This window comes from Ambystoma mexicanum, chromosome 12, assembly GCF_040938575.1.
Source record: "Ambystoma mexicanum isolate Mex_15411 chromosome 12, UKY_AmexF1_1, whole genome shotgun sequence".
Taxonomy (NCBI): Eukaryota; Metazoa; Chordata; class Amphibia; order Caudata; family Ambystomatidae; genus Ambystoma; species Ambystoma mexicanum.
In genome coordinates this window covers 81,316,123-81,335,514 of record NC_090936.1, presented here as the reverse complement: position 1 = coordinate 81,335,514, position 19,392 = coordinate 81,316,123, and the positions used below count along the sequence as shown (strand labels likewise).

At 44.7% G+C, this 19,392-nt stretch overlaps 1 protein-coding gene across 2 annotated transcripts in view; it reads right to left on the bottom strand.

Moving 5' to 3' along the window:
- Nucleotides 1-19,392, bottom strand: part of GSAP (gamma-secretase activating protein) — a 2,819,616-nt gene that overhangs the window by 2,645,771 nt on the left and 154,453 nt on the right. The window lies entirely within an intron of this gene.

Here is a 19,392-nt window from a genome sequence, read left to right as displayed (position 1 = left end):
AAATCTCCAATCACATCATCCCATCAAACTGCAAGAGAATGGTCGTCAGATACTGCTCACCTCTCATTTGTAATGTCCTGATCGCTTTCCTTATAGACCGTGGAAGAACAAATTACTTACTGCTCATGGATGTTCTCTCTGATTGATTCGCTCACGGATTCCTTATCTAGGATATCACTATCCCAGCGCAGCTGCTCTCAAGAAACCTTTCCGTGGCCAGGGGGCACAGCGTGGCTCCACATTGGCTCCATCAGACACCTCTACGCACCACATGCCAGACATCCACACCCAATGACGCGAGTGCTAAACTTTTTTCCCTAGCACTTTGATGCTGAGGGACCGTAGAATCTATGGTGTACTAGCTTTCTGGAAAGAGGGGCAGGTAGGGAGGGCGATGAGGAATCTGTGGGAGGAACATCCATCAAAAAGAACATTATCAGGGTAACTAATTTGTTCTTGTAATGGTTGGTGTCCTCCCACAGATTACTCATCTTTGATAGACTCCCACAGCAGTATGCAGAAGGAGGCGAGATCAAAAAATGTGCTTATTGATTAACAGTATGAAGAAGATCCTTGCCAAATTTAGCTTCCTGACCCGATACACAGAATCAAGGCAGTTATGTTTAGTAAAAGTGTGCAGTGAAGACCATGTTACAGCATTGCAAATATCTTGCACCGGCACCCCTCTTTGAAGGGCTGAAGGTGTAGCCAATAATTTGTAGAATGCACCCTTAAATTATCAGATGCATCCCTTCCAGCTAAAGTGTAACATTCAGATTCATATAAAATGATCCATTGAGATGGAGTCTGTTTGGTAACATCCTGTCCCAACCTATGACCAGTATAGCCAACGAAAAAGTTGGTCATCTTGTCTGACTTAAGCAAGTCTGCTAATATAAAAGCAGAACACTTTCTTGGGATCTAAACGATGCAGTCTCCCCTCATCCTTGTAAGATGGATAAAAGGCTGGCAGCCCTATTCTTTGTGTCAGGTGAAATTCCGACACCACCATAGGAAGAAATTAAGGGTGAACCCTCAAAACAACCTTTTCTTTATAAAAAGTAGTAAATGGTGGGTTTCATGACAAAGCCTGAAGCTCACTCACTCTGCGAGCAGAAATGATTGCTATAAGAAAGACAGTCTGGCACCAGTGAAGAGAAGAATCTACAGCATTACACAGATGTTTAAAATGTTTGTCAATCATACTGCGATTAATATTTTGTGCATGTTCTGCTATGGTTGTTTTTCATGGTCTGAGCAGCACACGGATGTAAAGAACGCACAGAATCGTCTATCTGCAATTCCTTTCAATTATTGATTGCAGTATGTTGAAATGGTGTACTTTTTTTATATTTAAAAAGGAAAAATACCTGCTGACTGTTATAAAAACAAGTTTACACGGTGGAATTAATTCCTGTAAAAAAAAAGAAAAAAAAAGAAGAAAGACAGGCTTCAAAATCAACATCCAAAGCAGACATGAATGAAGAGGCTCAAAAGGGGGTCCCTTTTAGAAATGTAATGCTAAATTAAGATCCCAATCCCGGACGATGAAAGGTACCAGTGGGAAGATGTTTATCAGTCCCTCTAGGACCTGAATAACAATGAGAACATTAAAGTAAGAGCCTTGTTCAGGCGAGTGCTTGAAAATCGATAGCGCAGCCAGACAACCTTTTGCAGTGGACACCATTAGCCCCTGATGGGCCAGATGTAACAGAAAAGATAGCACAGAAGGCGTGTCACAAAAAAAAGGGTCTATATTTTTAGCTCTGCACCAGCTACAAAACTTGTTCCAACTGCAGCGGTACAGAGTTTTGGTTGCTGGTCTTCTGGCCGACAGCAACACCTCCATCACGTCTTCCGGGAGCACCAAATCCTTGTATCTCAATCTCTCAGAAGCCAGACATGAAGGTTCAGAGTCCTGATTTCTGGATGGAGAAAGCAACCTCCTTCTTCAGTAACCAGGTCCGCTCTCTGAGGAAGAGGGATTGGAGAGCAGATGGACATGTGCAGAAGTTTCAGCTACCACGTCCTCCTGGCCCAATACGGGTAATGGATTTCCCAAACTTCCTCAACCTCATGATGACATGAGGAATGACGGGACCTGAGGGAACGCGTACAGAAGTGGAAAATCCCAATCCACCACAAACGATTCCCCCCAGAACTCCTCTATGAGAGAATTCGCTGGAGCGGAACAGGTTGCATTTCCGGTTGATACTGTACGCAAAAAGATCCACTTGAGGGGTTTCCCAAAAGGCGAAGATCTCTAGAAGGACTTCCTGAGCTAACTCACACTTGTGGGAGATTGTGCGCTGCCTGTTAACAGCGTCTGCCAGTGTTCTCTCCAGCTAGTTAATTGCCGATTGAGAGATTCCTCCCTGCAGTGCCCAAAACCAGAGCTCCGTTGCCTCCCTGCACAGTGGTAGTGAGCCTGCACCTCCTCTTGTTGGGGTAATGCGTGGGCACTGTTTTGTCCATCCTTATCAGGACATTCCTTCCCTGTACAGAAGGCAGAGAGGCCATCTGTGCCAGTCTTATTGCCCTCAACTCCAACAGATTTATGTGGAGTTTGGACTCCGATGAAGACAACGACCGCTGATTGCAAGATTGTTCGTATGAGCTCTCCATCCTGTGAGGGAGACGTCCATACCTACGGTCACCTCCGGCCATGGTTGCCAAAAAGGTCCCCCTTTAATCACATTCTCCTCGCAGGCCCACCACAGAAAATCCTGTCCGAACTTGCTCAGGACTTGAAGGTCTGTCATCCTGCCTGAGAATTGTAACCATTGGGCTCCGAGGACCCACTGGAGGGATCTCATCCTCAGAAGTGCCTCTGGCACCAGGAAAATGCAGGATACCATGAGGCCAAGCAACCTCAGAAAATCAAAGGCTGGGAGATGTTGGCCACCCTGGAATTTCTTGAGCATCTGAAAAATATGCTGAACCCTTACCTCAGGAGTTGAAGCTTTCCCCAAGAAAGAATCCATGACTGCTGCAATAAATTGAAGCTTTTGTAAAGGTGTCATGTGGGGCTTCTTTAAATTGAGGGAGAGGCCCAGTTTCAGCGAGTGGCAGGTGATGCAGAGATGCTCCAGAGCTTGTTCGGGAGAATAACTTCTGATCAGTGAATCGTCTAGGTAGGGAAAGATGTGAATCCCTCCCCTCTTTAGATTCACTGCCACCACTGCCATCAACTTGGTGAAGACCCTCCGGAAGAGGTGAGCCTGGAAGGCAGAACTCGAATTAGAAAATGAGAACTGCCAATGGTGAAAATCAGGTACTTTCTGTGCTTGGGATGTGTATGAGTGCAGAAGTGCAAGTCTGAGACAGTGGTGGCATTCTGGTTGGCAAATACTTTTTATTATTAAAATAAAGAAAAGGAAAACCCTGTCTAGCCCTATTACTATGAGCGGTTTCCCTGCCTCTAACCTAACACTAAGAATTGTCAGGATGTCTGACAAAGGCATAATGTCAACCATCCTCTGTCCACACCTATTTCCATGCCCTACACTACACTAACTAAGGAAAACTGGGCGTCTTATTGATTCAGATGGAGGATTCTCTTGTTCTGGACACTGACCCTTTATAAAGTTCAGTTTGTGGTATGAAACACAAAGAATGAGTCTTCAAACATAATTCCCAAGTATTAAAATGGGAGGGTGCGGGGAGTTCGCTTTCCCTGGTTCTTGTCTTCAACTTCAAGACAGTAAGTCTGGTGCACTATCCTGCCAGACTTGACAATTTTTCGTCTTTACTCTTACATGGGTTGCTGAACCGCATGCTTTGCTTTTGTTAGCCTCACCTAACTTTGTATGGGTCCCAGACCCTGGTGTTCTTCTTTCGCTGGTTCTCTATACACGTTGCACTCAATCTCCAACTGAACAGACCTGGTATACTCTCCTGCCTGGTACTGTTCCACACAGGATATTTTATACAGATTGGTTCAGCTTTTCTTTGCCCTTGTATTTCTTTTGGGTCTCTGACCCGTTTACTTTGGCTTTGCCACTGTGATTCACTTAGGTCCAAGACCCCTTTATATTGGTCTTCTGGGACACTTGGTTTATGCTCCTGCCAGGTGTCTACTGGTTTTGCATATGTCTCTGCCTTTAAGTTTCTCGCAGGTTCCTTACCATCAACTTCACTTTACATCTGGTCCCCCAGCCCCTCTCATAGACCTAGTGTGATGAATCCTATGGAGACCTCACAGAATCACAGCCTAAAGTTTCCTCCCAGGAGCACGGGGAAGGCAGCCGCTAACTGATCCTAACCCTGGGGGTTGTATTAGCCGGGTGGATCGCGAGGGGTCAGAAATGTGAGGCAGACAACCTTTTGATGATTTCTCAAAACATGCAATTTTTAATAAATCATAAGTTTCAATAAACACTGCACATCCCTACCCAAACAAGGATTTCCCTGCCGATCATAAACTAAAGAAGCACTCTAATAAAGGATATCTGGCCCTCACACTTGTACATGTAATACACAAGAAAAGATATGGCAATTCAAGACAACAACACTAACATTTGAAATGTGTTCGTAGTCTCTCTTAACAACCTGGGTGAAATCCCCTTCTCAAGTTTCAAGTTGAATTCAGTTCTAATGTTCCTCAAAAAGAAACTAGAAGTTCTGGGTTGATAATAAAGTTCTGACACAGTTCTTTGTTCCTTCAATTTGTCAAAAGAAAGTTCTGTTAAACCAATGTTCAACCAAAAGAAAGTTTTCTCTTCCTCCTTGAACAATAATGTCCACCTCATCAAATAGCATCAATGATATTACTGGTCAGGATGCTTTGACTTGAATGTCAAAGAAAATACAGCTTTTTGTCAAAGAAACACAGCTTCTTGTAGATTTAATTTAACAGTTGATATCTTTGTCAGGATGACTTCACAGCACCTCTGCTTCTACCTCGTTAACTCTCCTACCAGGTTCACTTCTACAGTGTGGAACACTTTGGGGCAGGTCTACTTGTCTGTCCCAAAGTGTTCCACACTTAAGAGTGCTTCTGAAGCCTTAAATCTACTGACAACCAAAGGTTTTTCCACAGCTTCAACAGCTTTCAACTCTGACTTTTCAACATCCTTTTAGTAAAGATAAGATTCACATCAACACCTCACAGGTAGAAAAGGCCCTCTTCTTCTGAACATTCACCTTCCTCTTCGGCAGCCTCTTTGCTCTTCTTGTCTCAACCAAAATGCCCTCAAGGATGTCATTTCACCTATCCTCCTTTTGGCTTTGGCAATGTGAGTTTTTTTATACCCGCTTTTATGGATCAATCACCAACAAAACCACCTTGGATTTTGTCCCTTCTCTTCCTGCCAACCAGAGCAGCTTAATTGTATGCCTTGTTGTTGATCGCTTTGGGTAATATTTGTACCCTTCTTGACTTTGGGCAATGCTTGCTCCCTGGAACTCACAATTCATTAAGTTCAGTCACTTTAGATTCAAAGTTACAATGTTTAAAACTGCTTTCCACACGACTCTTCAATTAACATCCCCTTCAGGATCACCTATAAGCACACGCGACCACTCATCTGTTACCGTCAGACTATGAATTCAAGTTTTATTTATATGCTAATGCTTTTGAAAGGTTTCACTCATACGCGAGTGCTACTTTTGTGATATTCCATTGTCCCTCAATTAATGGCCGGTTAACAATGCTTTCACTCAAACGCGAGTGATTCTCTTCTGCTACAGCTGCCTGCCTTTACTTGCTCAAGGGAGCAGAACGTTCAGTAACATTCACTGGCTTCTGTCTTCATTCCCTTTGCATGTTGCAGGGCTTTAACTGCTTCTGGCTTCATTCGAACAGGCACCCTTCCTCTGTGAATCTATCCTTGTTCTAGCCGTACAGTTACACAGCTTGTTTTGCTTCCAAGACCCTCGGCTGCACACCACCTTTCAGTCAGTCTTCGGCACCCTTCCGGCTGCACAGACTCTGCAATCAGGTTCACATGGGGCAAAGCATTCTCCATTCAAGCTTTCCGCTGTGCCGTGTGAGAAACCTGAGCATATTCTCACTACTTCTCCCCTTGGATCCTCTATGCAGGTGGCTAAGGAAAGGCCATCGCTATTGGATCCTGACCCTGGGGTTGGACAAGCGAGGGAGGATCACCTGGATGGAGGACACTTGGGGATTGGAAGTGAGGTACCTTTAGGCGATCCATGGAATCCCCCTTATCCTCATGATAGCCAACCTGATCTTCCCCCAACCTTTATGGGTTATTAAAAAAAAAAATGTACATTTATAAAAAAAAAAACAAAAAAAAAAAATAAAAATTTAAAAAAAGTTCCTCTTCACTTTGCCTTTAAGAGGCCGAACAATACTGAGACGAGGAAGAAAGAACTATGAGCTGTGAAAGTGAAAATTACCTCCATTGCCTACTCAGGTACTGGGACGAAAAAGAGACCTGAAGGTCAGGCATGTCCTGTTGATTTGCCTTATTATGGTCAGGCAAGTCAGACAAGGCAAACCCTTGACTCGCACTTGCAACCTGTTAGACAAGCACAAGTGCATAAAAGGTGGAGCCATCAGCAGCAGTCAGCCAGACCAGGGAAACCTGGAGAGAAGGACCAGAGCGGAAGCCGCGCACGAAGAGAAGCCGAGACGCCAGTACGCCACATGGGAATCCCGTTACATGGTGAATGCTGATCAGAGGTCCCAAACGGGGTAGGCAGGCAGTGGGCGCTGCAAGAAGGCGAAGGCGAAGCTCTGCATAACAACTGGGGAGTGCGAAGTGCAGCACAAGGTTATTTGGCTGTCCCTTGGAGGACGAAAGAAGAGAAAAGAAGCTGCTGAGACTGGAAAAGTGTCTGGGACACTTAAACTACCTGGGGTGCTTGAAGGAGACCGAACAAGCAGTAACAGTCAATTGAGTTAAGCAAACTATGTTACTTATATTGAATGCCAAACTGAATGAAAGGAAAGAAAGTAACTTAAGCGCATTGAATTAAACAAATCACATACTTCTAATAAATATTGAACTGAATGAAATAAGCAAAAAGTAACCTAGCGCGCTGAATGAAACAACATTACTTATATTGAATACCGAACTGAATGAAACAAGTGAAAGTAACTTTACATATGGAATGAACCCAACTACTTTGCTTCTGAATATCTAATTGAATGAAATAAGCAAAAGGAAATAATGATGGACTATCAGACTGAATGAACTGAACAAAAGCCACCATTATTGAATACTGCCTTGAGTGAAATAAATAAGCTGGCCTTTAATGGAATACAGAAACAAAGATACTGAACTGCATGACAGTAATCCCTATACTAAACTGGTTACAACGTCCTTTCATGGGCAGCAATTTTTCAGACCTTTAATTTTTTTATTGAAAATCTTTTGCGGAAAATCCCCATTGAAAAATACAGGGGTAAGGGCATATAAAGGTTTGGGGGGTCGGGAATAGTAAAAGCACGATAGGGGAGAGGGGACTTGGATGGGGAGGGGTGTGGGGGGACCCGCCAAATAAAAACATACATTTTTTATGGGTTTTTTTCAGGGGGAAATTTGTGTAAAGAAACCCGTCAAAAAAATAGCTGCTGACGAAATGACATAGAATCAGTAAACTGAAGGAAAGAAACAAAAAGGTGGTAAAGCTGTGAAGCTGCACTTTAAGAAACTGTTTATTGAATCAAATCTTGACCTTGGAAAGAAACCTGAAAGTCCCTGGTTGCGTGACCTTTAATGGGTGGACTGTGTGGTCTGAAACTGCACCTTGACTAGAGAACTTCTTTATGCCAACAAGGAAGCTTGCTGAAGTGAAAGTAGGAAACCAAATATTGATAAACATCAGACTTGGCGAAGGGAACACTGAATTATACAAGTTCAGCTTAAAGACTAACTCTTCAAGATACTTTCTATGGGAACCCTTTCGTGTCCTGGAACTGTGCTATCTTCGAACTGTGTTGAACTTGGGGGAGGGACATCCTGACATTTATAGAACTTTATTTCATTTTATGCTCAAAGGAGGAGAAACTGAACTTTGTGGTGAACTTATTAACATTTGGGCAAGAAAGCTGACGAATAAGCGAGAGCTGGAAGTAGCTCAGAACTTTATGTTTGGAACACTATTTGAGTTATGGTTAATGTCCCTACACATTGTTTTCTATTAGTTGTGGGGGCAAGTAAAGGATTTAGACACAGACAGACTTTTACATTGAACTTACTAACACTGACATTCCGTAGTTCATGTAGGCAGGGAAATCCCACCTTAGAATAGGTCATGTTAGGCCTTTCTCCATCCTGACATTTTCTTTAATAAAAGATTGTTCAACTATGAATCTGTTGTCTGTATCTCCTTCCATGATGCCAACCTCACAGCAACCTCTGCACTTCAGATTCACAGGGGAAAAGGACCCTCTCAGGACCGGCAGATGGAATCTGCTTCACAATGGTCCTGGTGCCCCTTCTTTCCTCTAACATCTGCGAGTACTGCCAAAAACGTACTCTGCCATAACTCCTCTAGCTCCTGCCAATTCTAATGGCCTGCACCTGAGGGGGCCTTTTAAGCCTCTATACCTCCCTCAGGTATGGGCCATTGGCCTTAATAAGCTGACCACTCCTGCAACATTGCTTCTGGGCCCTCTTCCTTGTCCCAGTACATATGGAATTCTGGGACTTGAAGTCCGCAACAACAGAATTGGATTTCATAGTCAGCTTTCTGTTGTTAAATTCAGATTCATTTCTCTCAAATAAGTCTAAGGAAATATTACAAGGATTGGTTTGATGTCCTTTCACTGTACCTTTGGGAATTCAAGTTCACAAAGGCTTATCTTTCTTAGGATATGTAGGGATTTTATATTATCTTCATTCACATTAAGATGTTCACTCTGAGAATTAGACAGGTCATAACAACAATAAGCCATTATATGCTTTGGTACTTGGAAAAGGTTTTCCCATATTTGGAAAAAAATACTGCGTCTCATCCAGCGGGATCTCCTCACCACCATGTGCCTTGTCTCCTCCCAGGTGATCCTCCCGCAGAGCACCTCCCACAAGGTCAGGATTAGGAAGCATCTGCCTTTGCCTGGCCACCTGGGGGGGACTTTAGATAGGGGTTTAGTGAGGGATATACAGGATTCATCACAAATATGATGACTCAGTTAGGAGGGACGTAGTATTCATCCTAAAACCTAATGGTGTGTTGTCATAGTAAGGCTTCCCTTCCCAAGATTTTATCCCGCGACTTCTGTTTGTTACTGTTCAATTCGTCTGCATGTTAGCGCCCTGATGCTTGCAAGCTGATGGCGCGATACAAACAAATAAATAAAATAAAAAAATTACCCAAAATGTCAGTTGTGAAAAACCTTCTTGTAAACATGGGATGATAAATGAAGTATATAATTGCTTTCAATCGTTATAATTCTACCTTAGGTTTGAATAGTAAAACCCAGAACCAACCATTAATTCCTTTGAAAGCTTCCCGTAAGGTGCATTCTATAAATCATTAAAACAGAGTGAATTAAATAATGTTAAAATGAATAAAAACATTAGTGATTTCTGAGACGAGGAAGATGGGCTCAGAGTTGCAGAACTGCAGTGTGCAGTCTAGTGGTTGTAATGACCCACACCTCAGCGGGACCTTTAAACATTTAAAGACCCTCTGGGTGCAAGCCATCAGAGAGAAGCAATAGGAGCAGCAGGAGGAAGACGACTACGCCGGAGCCGCCACTGTATTACCAGCAGGACGCAGTGTCGTTAGAGTGGCAGCAGTTAGGAATCCTGAATGCAGAGAATGCACAGCGGGAAGCAGTGCTGAGACTAGCTGTGCATTAGGGGAAAGAAGCTCTCCTTGTCCTACATACTTCTCCAGTGGGTGGCATCCACCAGAGTATGTGCGGAGCAAAGAAAACTCCCTTTTCAGGAGGCGCGTTACTGGAGGTGTCAGGAGCCAGGACAATCTCAACAAATGAAGAAGCCAAAGCAGCGGGTCCAAAGGAGACGCACAAAAAGATCAGTGAGTTTGTCTTCGCTAGCTAACTCCGAGGCGCTGTCAGGAAGTCATGGTATCAAAGTAAGACAGACACAAGAGATCACAGTCCAAGGGTGATTATTGAACTTTTATCAGGTGTGTGAAAAACGCCCATCTAACCCTAAATCTACGAAGGGAGCAAGCTACAACCATCAAATAATAATTATGCAGTCTTGTGGAGTCAACAAATAAAAAGGGCCTATACAAAAAAATAAATAAACGATTGGCAATCCTTACTGCTATGGTACAAAATAGTGTGGGATAATGGTCACAAAAGGAAAGAAGTGTTCACAACATGATAAGTCAGGATGTGTAGGCCGAGGCTCCCATTTCCCACATTTTTATCATGGGACAAGGCGGGTCACTTTAGCACAGCACACTCCTTCGGCACGAGAGCACAGTTCCTTTCGCCTATATCAGGGCCTTTCTGTGTCAAAGTCTCTTTGGTGCAAACTCTCTTTCCTCAGAGGGTCTGATATTCCACAAACAAAGAGAAAAAAAGTTCCTTCCTTGATATTTACGTCGGGTGATTTACTCTTCACCCTGGATCCACCTTTTCGGTTCAGATCCTTGACATTCACAATTAGTTCCCCTCATCCGGGCTCAGACCAATTCGCTCACAATATCTTTATGAGCAAATTTTGCTATTCCTCTCTATGATCCTCTCTGCTGGGCTCAGACCCCCTTTTTACACAATTAGTCCCCCTCAGCCGGGCTCAACCAATTTCAACATGTAGGCAATTGAAGACTTTCGAATGTGCACAGGATTCCACTCAACCCATTGTAGGACCACTTCGATTCACCTTTTGTAATCTTTAACACACGCTGGGGTACCAAAACAGAGACCTTTGAGTGAACACCTAGGTGGCGCTGGACCTCTCTGTTTCTGGTACCGTTCTTGGTTTATTTAAGTTCAATCATACATATATCTTTGTTCATACAATGTTGCTGCCTGCAACCATGAGTCTCACACAGCCTGACTGGCTATCAGCTTCTCCCGACTCACTGGCTGTGCTGAGCTCGTTATCGTCACTTTGTTGTCAGGGTCAAGGACGGTACAACAGTGGCAATATCTTCTCCCCACCTTAGCCATCAATGCGGGAGGGCCCCGTGTACGTCAGACAAATGGTGCATTGTTCGTCAGCTGTTATCCCTGGTCTTACATTTCTTTTCCTCGAGGTTTCCTGAAAGTCACAATCCTTTCTTGAAAAGGGCATGGGTAATTCCCTCCTTGTCGTCCTCTCTGGTTTTGCGGTCTTTCTCCTCGAGTTAAACTGCCATCCCAGAATCGTTTTTGGTGATCTAGTGAGATTAGCTGTTACGCGCACCAGGTATTCACAGGGACGCCACCCAGCGGGTTATTCGCTAGTATGCTTCTCACCTTTGCCCCGATATGGTCTGCGGGGAAAGTTCTGCCTGAAAATACAGGAGGACTGTGTTCAAGACTGACCGACTGGGGTAAGTATCGTCCCTCAACCCCCGTAGGATTTCAATCCCTCTGGCGCCCTCTCCTCACCTTGTGGTTAAATTAGGCGTGCTCTCCGTCCTGCCTTCTTTGCATGGCCACGTTGCCTTTCATGGGCGAGTGCGGTCCAGTTACTTCACTGACGCCGCCCCGTTTGATATTGTTCAGGTAGGTTTTATTGCTGTTCTTTAGTTTTGTTGCTATCCTGCATGCCCTTCTTTGTTTAAAATGTCTCTTTTTTCTCCCTTAGGTATGCAGAGTTTCAGCACGGCGAACTGGCTTGGTTGAGCACCACTGGTAAATGATGGTACATTAAGAGTGCTATGATGCGGTAAGTAAGTGCTATGCACAGCGCTGCAAAGTCATGCCTTTGCTAACCTGCGTTTTCCTTACTTGTAGGTCGCAGTGTTCTTCAGCGCGAGTGGAATGTCCGGAGTGGTGCCAGCCGAGAGGTGACCAGCCAGGTAAGCCTTTTGAGCAGTTCGTAATTTGTAAATGTCTCTACTGCTTTCTTTAATGTTGCCTCTATCGTCCTCTTTCAGGTTGTTCTGTCCGGGAGGAGTGCAGATTCGAGGAAGCTGTTCTCAGTAGCTGCGAGTGTTTAAAGATGAAGACAACAGGTAAGATGCTGTTGCTAATGATGTTCCTTTTGTCTCCTTGCAGGTTCTTCTTCTCCGAGGTTCGAGGGAATAGCTGGACACGGTGAGCGTCACGTTGCAAGCTGCAAAGTACCGCAAAGCGTGTTGTCTTGCTCGGGTGTTGTTTAAATAGCCCCAACAAAATAGTCCAGGTAAAGTAGTCCCTAGGCTACCACACCCAAAACACTAGACCACATAGCATGGTTCTTAGGGACCAAGATATGTGGATGCCTCCATGTTGGCTGACAATACAATAAAGTAGTTCCCAAGCACATTGTTTTTCATGGTGTAAGAGCCTGGCGCCATAGGCGCCAGGACTGGCCCCATGAGGGCTTTTGAAGAGGATGCCAGGCTCTAGAGGCCCGAGTCCTGACTCCACCTGGCCAATGGGTTTGCCATAGGGGGTTTTGGGCGAGGGTCGTGACATTAACATCCAAATAAGAGGTAGCATCATTTGGGTTTAAAAAAAAATAAAAAAGATCATATCTTTATGAAGAATTATAAGTTTAGAGGAAATAGCAATTGATGCCCCCATCGGCAAGACTCCTCTTGAAATGTTTTCCTAGCAGCCTGACTATGCAGCTAAAGCCCGGGAAAATAGAACTAGGGAATTTTCATGAGTGGTTCTGAGGATTAGGTCCCATTCCCTATAGTTAAGGATTTGAGGTACGATAGGCCAGGGGTGAAATGTAAGACAGCCAGTCGATGGGCTCTTTCGATGAGAAAGCAATGGGGAAGCCCTGATGACCTAGGATAATTGGTAGTTTTTTTTCTCTCCAGAAAAAAAGAGTCATGGATGGCTGTCTATGGCACCACAAGAATGCTAATGTTCTTACGTCTCGATCTGGATTCCAAGTCTTCAAGTTTTGCCGTAACCCTAGTAAAGTAGTTTTTGGTGACAGCCATCTCTTGCTCAAGATTCTGCACCTAGTCCTCCATGTCCCCAATACATTTCTCTGCTTCTGCCATTCTCAAACAGAGTTTAGCAATTTTGTGTTTGGAGGCTTCAAACCTTATTGTTAGTGTGTCCATTAATTAATTAATCTTTTATAATGCGCTAAATACCAGCGACAAATCTCTAAGCGCAAGACTGGAATTCAAACCTTTGTTGCTCTGCATTGTCTTGCTTCCAAGACAAACGCTTTGCCCCTGAGCTATCCTCCCGGCCATTTTCAGGTCAACGGAATGTAGCATCTTGTTGATGCCATACTGTGACTGGTAGGTTACTTCTTGCTGGTGTGCTTTTAGTCTGGCCACAGCTTGCTCACCACAAACGTATCCCGTTTGGGTTGCCATAGGAGTTTCCTGCGATTTGTGGCATGCCCCGTTCTTGAACAATAACTGACAAGGTCTGTCGTAGAACACTAGTAACAAAGGTTCAGAGAGTTGGCCTTAAAGTAAATATACGTGTTTTGTCCACAATACGTAGTCAGCACATGTGTTTAGAGTTTGTTGATGGACCCCTCATAAGTCCATGGACCCCTCATAGGTCCATAGAATAGGATCCACTGCGGGCTCCTCCGTGTCAGCAAACACACTCACAGGCTTCAGAATCTTGTCACAGATGAGTTAAAAGGCAACACAGTTCGACATGCAATTTTGCCAGCTCAAGCACCCCAGGATTCTTCCTTTCCTCCCTGAACCAGGTCTGCCACAGTCACACGCCTCAGAACGTGCAGGGTTAAACTCTCCAAACTGATGGCTGTATTGGGTAAGCATTTGAGCAGCAGTCAGTAAAATGCCATCCCTTCACAAAGCACCCTCTTCAAGAGTATATAAGCGAGACATTGAAGGATCCTGGAAGACCTGCTCCCCGTGGTGTAACTTTTCACAGCACTGAGATGCTAGATGGCATCACGATCATCGGCACTAACTGTATATAAGTTCTTGTAGCACAAGTTGGTGGCTTGCCCTGGTTCCCCTTGTCGCTCTTGGCCCACTCCCATGTATATCTAGCCAGCCAGGAACACTCCTCTCCTCACCGCCAGTCATTTGCACCCCCAAAGCGGGGGCACAACAGTCCCAAATGCTTTTATACACTTGCTTGCCTATACCCTCAAGCCGTCTTCCGCCACACTAGCGGCTTGTCGTCTGGGCGGCCCCGCAGCTCGCTTCTATTCATCTCCTGGTTTAGACCTTTATTGAAAAGCAATTAAGCATCACCACCTCCCTTAAATGTGTTGCGGTTAATATGCATTTCAAGGTTATTGTTTATTGTTTTCTTTGATTCAGGATTATGTTGTTATCTGGATGATAGCCTGCTGGCCTAGTAACACTTGCTTTGTACTTGATATGTTTCTTTCTTGTTGAAAATAAGAAATAAAGTTTGAAAAAAAAAAAAAGCATCACCACCTCCCAATAGTTTCTGCACATCTCTAGTTTATATTTTATGGTCCAACATCAGTGTACTGTAGTTTCAGGCAGAGGATGGGCCAAGAGCATCGATGCATCAGAGCGTTTTAGAGGGCCATCTTAATCGAGAGCCTCTAGCTCCCCACCTCCCCCGATGATTGTGTGAGGAGTCTAGAATGAGATGCAGACACAGAAGTCATATTTCTGGTTATAGACTTCTTAAATAAAATGGGTTTGGAAAATGCTGCACTGTCCCCATTTCCATGAGGCATTTGTCTACCTCAAACAAAACGAAGGGTCTGTCCAATGTCAAGACTGTTCTGTGTCTGAAATCCTATCCTTGCCCAAACATTCTAAAGTAACTCTAATTTGTAAAGGGATAATGTCTTGAGTCTTGAAAGGTGCACAAATGTTCAAGTACAAAGGATATATAAATGTACTCCAACACAAACGTTCCAAATGGATAACGTTCACAGTTCACGGGGATGTCTCCCTTCCACGGGTTGCTGTTCAAGATTTCTCACAACTCCAAAAAGTACAAAACTTCCGTGGAGGTTTCTTAGTTAATAACAAAACACTGTGTTCCAAAACAGTTTCAGATATAAATGTCAACTATACATGATACCTGGTATACTCCCCTGCAAGGTTCTTTTCCACCTTTACCGTCTGTTTTGGGTTTACCTGGTGTATTCCTGAGCCAGGGCTTATTTGGGCGTTTGTTTTTTTAGAATTACAAACTTTAGCTTCTCTTGCCAGGGCTTTGAATGTGCTTCTCTTTGCTTACACTTGCAGATTGTGCTTTCCCAAAAGAGGCTTTGCTCTCCTGTGTCATGGCTCCCAGACTAATAAATGTTATGGTTTTGCAAATGTAGGTGAGGGGTTTTCTTCTCCCCCCTTGGCCTCTCTCTCAGGCTTTGCTTCCCCAAAGGTTTCCCCTACATTACATTCACAATTACTTGCCATTCTTCGGTATCGTTGCCGAAGCGCCCCAGTGTCCCTCTCTCTCTTTCCAGAACTCATTGGCTTTCTCAGCGCTCTGAAGGTCCTTCGCGGTAAACCGGAAGCTGTGTCTTTGTGCTTTGCCTCCAGTTTGCGGGTCCACGGTCCTTACTCGCCGACCTCCCTGTCCTTTGCGACTCCCACCTGGTGTTTGAGCAGCTCTCCATGTTCCTGTTGGTGAGGCGCTGTTCTCCGGTTCCCGTGGCCACCGACCAGACTTGCCTTCTGTCTCTGTTGTGGTCCCAGCACAGAGCATTGGCTGTTGCAACCTTCCCTCTGCCTTGAGCCGGTTGGCACCCCAGACTACACCACAGCGGCCCAAAATTCCCTCGATCGACCTTGAGCAGACACGGGTCGCTCAGGTAGCTCTCTCCCTTGCTCATTGAGATTCTGCCCTTTAAACCTCCCAGCACCTGTCAAGCGCTCAAACTACTAGAGCGCATTCTGTCGTTCTCTGCATCCTGGATCTGCATTGCTCTTTTCAGCCTCCTTGTCTCCGTATTACAATAAGCCATAAAAGCTTGGGATACAGAGGGAACATCCCTAAAAGGGAAAGGGGGCATGTGCCTTCATCTGGTGATGCCATGTTATCCCCCTCAGGGTCACCTTTCCCCCATGTGGTCCTCCTCATATAGCCATCCCCCAGGGTCAGGATCAGGTAGCGGCTGCCACCTCCTAACCACATGGGGAGAGGCTACCAATGGAAAAGGAGTGATGACACCATCAGATTCATCACAATTGCCAGGTTTGAGGTCAAACAAACACATCAATAGTTCAGTCTGGGTGCAAACAGATACATGCAAGTTGTTCCCACAACTATGAAATAGTGTCAGGTTTGATAAACCTGTCATGCAGACCAAAAGTACTGTACCCTATCTCTTGCCTGGAAGGTTATGGCAGCCTTATTGGACAAAGAGATCGTCCACGTTAGTACCTTTACCTCTTAGAAATGGCTGCCTTGTAACAACAAGACAGCCCTTGAAGCGCAATCCGTAACACAAACGGGTTTGCCCTTTTTATGTCCTGAGTGCAGAGACACGCTTGTCTTTCAAACATTCCATGGAGGAGACTGCTGCAGAGGACTGCTGCGATTCTGCCTGCATTAACCGCTCCTGATCCCGAGACAGCTTTGCACTCTGCGCGGAGAGACCCCCTGCCAACCCATGGTGAGACGCACAACTGCCGTCTATCACAATTTGATCAATATTGCGGCTGCAGCTAATTACCTATGTGTCATCACAGCTCCACCGTATTTCAAGCTGTTACGATCCCACATCACGGAAGAGACCTACCAAACTGTTTATACTAACAAAACAATAACACATTTTCCGGTGCTTTTTTTATTGTCCCGGAATCAAGAATAAAACAAACTTTGCCAATTCATGTTGTGCTTGCAGAAATGCACACAGCGTAAGGCAATCATTAAGAGATTGCCCAGATTTCCCTGTCCTCGACTCTCAACCGAACGACTGAAAGTGGCTGCCATAAGACTGTAGACACAGGCTTATGTAGTTTCCCCTTCTACAGAGGATTAACTATCGACATCAGGTACTTTATGTCTTACACAGGGTACAAAGGGGATGGGGAGAGGTATCCTATACTGCATTTAAACTCTCATATTATCTTCCCCATTTGCTGCAGCTCTTCAGCGTCAAATATCTGCCCATCTGAATCTTACGCACTCCAGATTCACTGCAACATCAAGGTGAGGAGGGTAAGGAGTTCTGTTATCACAACCACGGAACTACCTTTCCTTCTTTTAATTGATGTAATTCCTTCATGGTTCCCAAAGGCCAGGTCTGCATAAAAGTTATGACATACTGAAATACCAGTTTCTCCTTCCTGAATCATGGAGGCTATGTTGGCTGAGTCCATGCATAAACTACAGGCAGAGGTTAGCGTGTCTAGGCAAGAAAATGTTGTGTTGTTTCAAACAATCACTGCCTTACAAAATAAGGATGACACTATGGTTAGTAGAAGCCTATTAGTAACCCCTGGGGAGCTGCAGGGGGATCCAACACTCAACCCAGTGAGTCAAAATCGGTGAGCACTTCACATCCCATACTAAATCCAGCCACTCTACCCCCCTCCAGGTGCAGGCACGAACATTCCCATCCAACCTATGCCCAATAAATATGGAGATGATCCGAAGGAATTTAAATCCTTTATTACACAGTGTAAAATACAACTCCTAAACAGACTATATGCCTTAGATCAAGCCAAGGTCTGCTTCATTCTCCTTAACCTGGACAAAACCGCCTTACTTTACTTTATTGCATTTATAATGTGTACTATTGGCCCGAAGGCTTAAGGGCGCATACAGTACACACAACATAAATACAATCAAGGTAAAATATAACAAAAAATAGTCAGCGAGGGTGTATAGGGCATAGTCATAAAAGGATGAATAAACAAGGATCCAATAACATCAAATAAGGGATGGTGGAGAAATCCAAGGAGCTACTCCCAAAGCAGTATCTCAAAGAATCCAGTTGCAATTCGAGGACACTCTGGGGAGATAATTACATTTTCTTAGGAAAGCAGGTAGAGTACTTACCCCACAACCAACCAGAAAACAGTCACTATTTGGTTGCGAGCACCAGCCATTCAAGTCCATCCTACGAAGAATCTTTAAATCAGACAATCTGACCACCCCTGGTCCTGTTCTCGGACGTAGCCACGCAAGAACCTTGTTCCGCATGCTTTTCTAGACTCTTCCCTTCAATTTTCCGAATGTTGGTGATAATGAAATTTCCCTGGTCCATAATAAAGTCATGAGTGCTCACGTCGTTTGTTTTTGGCATCTGTGACTTTCTTAGTTATAAGTTCCGTGAGCATACCATCTTAAATTTGGCCTTCTATGCAGTAGGTTTATTAGCCTCGTTATGGCCAGTTTTCAGTTCGATTACCAACAGGGGTAGAGGTACTTCATGTGTTACATCTTTAACGTCTACATTAGAGGCATATGCCCTCTCATTACTAGTCAATGTTGGCACAGTAATCACCAGAGACTCCTCACTGCAGGAGTCGGTTTGTAAAGCTTTATCTATCTTTTCCCTTTGTACATTGACTTGGCAGGCATTATGTACCTATGACCGGACTGCTGGCTTATAAGACACATCTGTCTGTCTGCGATGCAGCGTCCACTCTAGGCAGACGTAAATCCAACACCCAGTCTTTTAATGAGTCCGCCAATAAACCAAGGTCAAAGGGACTATTGCAAAGAAGTAGCTCTTTGGCAATACTAGCCATAAGAGCGGGCATTGAGGGTGATCAGTGAGTTCAGATTGAGGTAAATTTGAGCTAGCCCCTCCTTGTAAAGCAGGGGGTGTGGAAGTTAAGAGAGCCAAGTTCCTCCCTGCAGATTTTTCAAACCCTTCCAGGAATGGAGACACAGCTGGGTGCGGGACTGGCATCGTGGAGTCCGTAATACCAGAGTTTTGTATGCTATCCTGGACTACAAGTCCGGTAAAACCAGTCTTTAGTAATGGGCTGCGCAATTCCTGAATTAAGCATTTACAGGGGGAGGCAGGATGCACGACTTGCCAGAGTTGCTGACTTTCAATCTCAGTCTTCTGCAAGAGCCAAGTGCCAAGACCTCTGAGACTCGATCTCTGTTCGTCAAAGAAGGGGATGGCACTAAGCCCTCTACGCCCACATCCAAAAGTCTTGTAAGCGACTTGGTGCCCACCCCGAAGAAAGGGTCAGTAAGCTCCTGGTTCTCAATCAGTAAGCTGCAAACACCCAGCTTCTTTTTAGTGGCCATACTATCGACAAGTAAACTCAAAATCGGGAAATGGTCAATAAGCAGTCGAAAAGACGCTTACCTCATCAGAGCACACATCATTGTGCTCTTTATAGCGGCCTGGCAGGCAAGCACCCAGGGTACCTTCCGTTATCTCAGGCTGGCTGTGAGGCAGCTGAAAAGTGCAGGGGGAACAGGCACAGGAGCTCCATGCG